Raw genomic sequence first — 6,312 nt, 5'->3', positions numbered from 1 at the left:
GGTACCGCAGGAATCTACAGGCTTCTCCCCCTTCGAGCTACTATATGGCCGCAGGGTACGTGGACCTCTGGACCTATTCCGTGAGGGATGGGAAGGGGAGGCTACTGCTACTGATGCTTCCATGATCCAGTATGTAGTAGATCTCCGAGACCGGTTAGAGATGCTCATGGGGGTGGCCCAGGACCACCTCAGGGCCGCTCAGACCAGGCAAAAGCAATGGTATGACCGGAATGCCCGTAGCAGGGAATTCATCCCAGGACAGCAGGTGCTTGTTCTCAAACCCACTCGGGAGAACAAGTTGATGGCTGCCTGGTCGGGACCGTACCCGGTTATCCGAAAGGTGAATGAGTACAACTACGTTGTACAGGTAGAGCCTGAGTGGCATAAGACATATCACGTCAATATGCTGAAAGAATACAGAGCACCGAGTATGGGAGCAGTGATGGCCATTTGTAGCCCACTGCTGGAGGATCCAGCGAGCAATGCTCTGCCTGATCTCCTAGGGGAGGCTAGGCAGGGAAACACTGTGGAGCAGGTAGAGATAGGGGCACAGTTGAGTGCTAGGCAGCAGGTAGAAGCCAGGGATATGCTAGCTAAGTTTAGGGCCCTCTTCACTGACATGCCAGGGACTATACATCTCACAAAACACCCAGTGCACACAGGGGATCTGCAGCCTCTGCATAAGCATGCTCATAGAGTGTCAGCAGAGGTCAAGACCAGTATGGAGAGGGAGATAGAGGAGATGCTGGCCCTAGGGGTAATTACTCCGTCCCAGAGTCCTTGGGCAAGCCCGGTAGTTCTAGTCCCTAAGAAGGACAAGACCACCCGGTTTTGTGTGGACTACTGCTTGCTCAACGCTGGGATGGTGTCAGATGCCTACCCCATGCCCCGCATGGATGAGTTACTGGATGAACTCGCGGGGGCAAAGTATCTGACCGCTATGGATTTGAGCAAAGGCTATTGGCAAATCCCACTGACCCTGGAGGCTAGGGAGAAGTCAGCATTTATCACTCCAAGTGGCCTCTATGAGTTTTTGGTGATGCCATTTGGGATGAAGAATGCCCCGGCTACCTTCCAACGCCTGGTCAATAGGTTACTGGAAGGGATGCAGAGCTATGCCAGGGCTTACTTAGATGACATTGCTGTCTTTAGTAATTCCTGGGACTCCCACTTAGGACATGTAGTTGCGGTGCTGGATAGGATCAGGGAGGCCGGGCTTACCTTGTGTATGGTATGGATGGCAGAGGTCCTGTACTTAGGGCACAGGGTGGGTGGAGGGCACCTCAAACCAGAGCCATCCAAGGTAGAAGCCATAGTTCAGTGGCCTGTTCCAAAAACCAAGAAACAGGTCATGGCATTTTTGGGCACCGCAGGGTACTATAGGAAGTTTGTCCCACAGTACAGCGCCGTGGCCAAACCCCTGACTGATTTGACTAAGAAGCAGCTGCCTGTGCTTATCACCTGGGCTCCTCCATGTGAAACTGCTTTCCAGGCACTGAAAACTGCGCTTGCTGGGGCCCCCATACTGGCTGTCCCAGACTATACCAAACATTTCCTCATACAGACTGATGCCTCGGACTATGGCATTGGGGCTGTGTTGAGCCAAGTCGGGGACGACGGTAGAGAGCACCCTGTTGTGTACCTCAGCCGAAAACTACTCCCCAGAGAGGTGGCCTATGCCACCATTGAGAAAGAGTGCTTAGCCATTGTGTGTGCACTCAAAAAACTCCAGCCCTATGTGTGTGGAAGGGCTTTCACGGTCCTCACAGACCACAACCCCCTGAGTTGGCTGCAGAGGATATCAGGGGAGAATGCCAAGTTGCTAAGGTGGAGCTTGGCCTTACAAGAATTCGAGTTTACTATTCAGCACAAAAAGGGTAGTGAAAACAGCAATGCTGATGGACTTTCACGTCAGGACTATCCCTCTGAGACTGAGTTCGTTAAGGGTGCCAGCAGTGCCCCACTCCCCGTTAGGGCCAGTGGGCCACAGGTCACCCATTAAGAAGGGGAGGTGTAGGAGAGGTATTAAAGGGGTTGCACCCCATATGGCCACCCCCTGACCTCACCAAGGAGGCAAGGGGTTAACTGGACTGCGGTCCAGGAACGTGGTTTACACCTTGTCATGTCATGAAAATGTATGTTCCCCTGTTCCCATGTTTCATTATAATCCTGTATTTTAAAGATGTTTTAAAGTGCATTTCTGTATCTCCAGTTCTGGAGGTCGCAGAGAGTTGATATTTGGCCAATATGTGGAGTCACTGTAGGCATTAAAAACTGGCAAATTTCGACCCACTGAGCCCACCAGAATGGAACTTATTAATATGTGTAGATATTAAAGTGTATATGTATGGTATTTTGGATCTGCTCTGAAAATGCAGACCATCTGCTATGCTAATAGGTCATGAAGGGCAGCCGGCTGATTGAGCCTAAGCACTTTGATCAAAAGTTAACTGCCTGATTGTTTACACTAAGTACTAATCAACCGACCAAGTACTATTCAACAGACTCTGACACTCTAATTGTTACCTGAGGGTGGAGAATCATCAAACTGGAGTGGTTTGTAAGTGTTATGTCTACACCTACAAACAATGCAGATACTTCATTTGATAGACTGGTCGTCGCCCCTGATTTAATTATGGGGCTACCCATAGAGTCCCAGTACACATGGGATAACTAGCTGGGGGGGCATGGTTTAATCTGTGTCTCCACGTTAGGGATTGGATACAGATAATTGTTCACCAATAGTCTGTATTCAATGTTAAGAATAGTGTTATACGGGTATATAAACTGTGTCAACCCTACAGTTTTGAGTTCTACTTCTGATACCATCTTGAATGTCACTGGATTGCTGGAGAATTGCTAGCTGATACTTCTCCATCCCCCAACCCTAAGTAAGTGTTACCTTCTTGCCTGTTAATTGTACTATATTGCTGTGTTCACCTTTTTTAAGGAATAAATTATATTTTATTATATCTAAGCCTCGTTCAGTTCAACCCAGATATTTGGTGTTCATTATATCTTGTCATAAGTTACCGTGACACCCATCTCTAGTTACAGAGCTGGTGGCCATTTGCTACACTGATAGTGAAACAAGGCTTTATGTACTGTAGTTGAAGCAGTACTTGGTTGATTTAAGCAAACATTTATGTGACAAGTGTAACAGGGTATGTTATTCTTGCCTGTCTTTCCCCTCCCTGATATGTAAGTTCCTGCTAGCTGCAGGTAGTAACAGGTTAATCCTGTGGGCTAGTGACTCCCCCTTGTACTCTTCTCTGATGGACAGGAGTGTGGTGGTGACTCACGGCCTGTGTAAGCCTATGCGGGAGAGGTATAGACCATGAGCCCACCCCTTCTGCTTCCTGATGATAAGCAGAGTCAAAAACTAGTCAGTCATGGTCTGGAGGTGGAGCGACCAGTAGGGCTATGAGTCTCTCCCATGGCGGGATGAGCGTGCCCACCCTCAGCTCTTGGAGTTGGGGAAACATTGGATCTAGGAGGAAGACCCTATACTATCAGGGTCAAGCACCATCCAGAGGTTGACCCTGAGCATAAGAGCAGGGAAATAGAGGATACAAATCCTCCATACATCATAATAGCATTTGGTTGGGGGCAATGGCCACTTTTCAATGTTTTGTGAAATCAAGTAATTGGGGCTATAAATGTATGAATGACAAGGAGAAGACCGCCTCATAGCTTACATCAGCGGTGTGCAAACTGGAGATTTTTCTGGCGGGGGGGAGGGACGCGGGCGGTTGCAGAGGCCTCACGCTCTTCCCCAAGGTATTTAATGTAATGCCGGGGGATCGCGTGAGGCCTCTGTAACACTCCACTTACCTTGTTTTAGGGCGGCTGTGTGACGCGTCACCATGGCAATATGACGTCACATGACCCCCGCACGCAGGAAAGCAAGGTTGGGGGGCACGAGCACCGGGGGGGGATCAGGCAGTGGGGGCAGAGCGTGAATAGTTTGCGCACCCCTGGCCTGGCCTACAGAATGGGTGCCAATGGTTTAGCTTAGTCTCACTTCAGCAAGGAAATTAGGTGCCTGACCACCAAAATACACTTCTCTTTCACACAGAAATGCAATATGGTTTAGCAGCTTTCTGACCACAGGCAATCTCTCTCTCTCTCTCCTCTCTCTCTCTCTCTCTCTCTCTCTCTCTCTCTCTCTCTCTCTCTCTCTCTCTCTCTCTCTCTCTCTCTCTCTCTCTCTCTCTCTCTCTCTCTCTCTCTCTCTCTCTCTCTCTCTCTCTCTCTCTCTCTCTCTCTCTCTCTCTCTCTCTCTCTCTCTCTCTCTCTCTCTCTCTCTCATAGTATATCCATCTGAAATAATGTCTTCACAGGGACTCTTATAAAACACATGGATTGTGGATTCATGTAGGTCCCTGTCTATTTCTCGCAGCTGGTTAGGCTGTCTACATGATAAAAACACTGCTATCACAGGGAAAGTGTGGGTCTTCTATGTCATTGTATCAGGACTCACAGTTCCTGTAAAACTTTCTAATTTAAAAAAAAATCATTCTGTTGGTGTCACATACATTGACTTTAAAGGTGCAGTCCAAAGCACTGCATAGTTTATTTTTCTTGTTGATCAAATTCTGTAAATAGGTTTCTGACATCTGCAATGACCTGACACAGAACAACACAGACATTGGTGACTTCTCTGCTGAACCCATCCTGTTGCTGTTGTCTAGACAGATGCATTCCAAGCCAGGCAGTCATGTTATTTTAAGGAATCAGCAATATATTTGAATACCCAGGACTGTATAATTACTTTTTTATTGATAGTGTTGTACTTTACATATTGCCAACCTAACTCATGTGTGGAACGGTCAATAATATCATGAGACCCAATAAAAAGAACACTGCTATCATAGGTAACAGAATTTGAAGGAGGCAAGAGGGCATCAGTCATAATTACTGGAAATGTCCAATAAAGTATGCTGAAGCACCAGTGTTCCCTTGGGAAACTTTGATGCATCAACTCCTAAACATGCAAATAACTACAACAAATACTATATTATTACCAATTATTTGTTGTTATACATAAACCCTAAAGGTGAAAAAAGAAACCGCTGGGGTACACTAATGATTGTATAAAACACGACTAATGGGGACAGAGCCAGGTAAAGGCAAACATTTTAGCGTTTTCGTTTTCGTTTTTTTTTTTTGTGTGTGTGTGTTTCCAATTTTGGGCAAATTGTTTCAAACTTCAAAAATGTGTGGTTTGAAAAATCACCCACAAGAAACTAAGGTTTTGGCTTTAATTTTGCTCAGATTCGAAAATGTGTTTAGTAGTATGACTTGGACTTTGAATCAAACGTCTAATTCTCGAACTGCTCGACTTAGAATTGGAATCGAATGTCGCATCCGTGAAATTCATCTTTCACAACCTGCAAAAGTTCCCATCCTTAGAAAAAATGACAACTAATTCTCAATAAAGGTGGCATTTTTATGTAAACAAAGATTCCATTGTCCTTAAAATAATCTTTTTACATCTGAAAATGTAAATTTCTTCTGATATCTTTTGACCTTACTATTTCATGGCTTCACAAAATGAACAAATTAAAAAGAAAGAGTGTGGATTAACAATTTTAATAAGCCTCCAAAGCAGTTGGTGACAATGAAATTGTTTATAAATACTAATACTCTGATGTTCTTTAAAGAAAGTCACCTACAGTTACACCATCAGACATACTACTACCATTAGTTCAATCTATTCTTTAGGAGGGTCAGTCATAACTTAACAATTAAATATACATTTCTGCACACTTCCTTCTAAACAAAAAGGAACTATAACATGGTGGCCACATAAATAAATCACATGGCATAGGAAAGACTATATCATTTAACACATTCACCACTAAAATCCATTGCACCCTAAACTAAACCAATTTTTCCAAGTAACAGCAGTGGCGTAACCAGGGTAGGGCCTAATTGGGCAAAAAATCTCTCTGCTACCACTGCTGTCCTGCCAGGGGTCACCATGCCTCAATGAAATCAATATTGGGCAGATGTGGGTTGAGCAATTCCTCTACTAGGTGTTAGTAGCTGGGACGTATGCTATCATCATGATAAAAGAAAATAACAAAAACGTGAGTATATATGTAGACAAAACGGCGTAAAAAACACCCACCAGATCCACAGTAATCCACTCATAAATATTTATAAATGTGAAAAAAAATGTAAAAGCGTGGGACATGCACAATATAATATAAAACAGCAGAATTTATTTTCTTATGGCCCCGCTTAAAAAATGTGCTGCAAAGTGACTTCAGGCAGAAGGTGTTTTATGGCAGAGCTTAGGGCTTT

The sequence above is a fragment of the Ascaphus truei genome, chromosome 1, assembly GCF_040206685.1.
Source record: "Ascaphus truei isolate aAscTru1 chromosome 1, aAscTru1.hap1, whole genome shotgun sequence".
In the NCBI taxonomy this organism is placed as follows: domain Eukaryota; kingdom Metazoa; phylum Chordata; class Amphibia; order Anura; family Ascaphidae; genus Ascaphus; species Ascaphus truei.
This window is presented reverse-complemented; position numbering follows the sequence as displayed.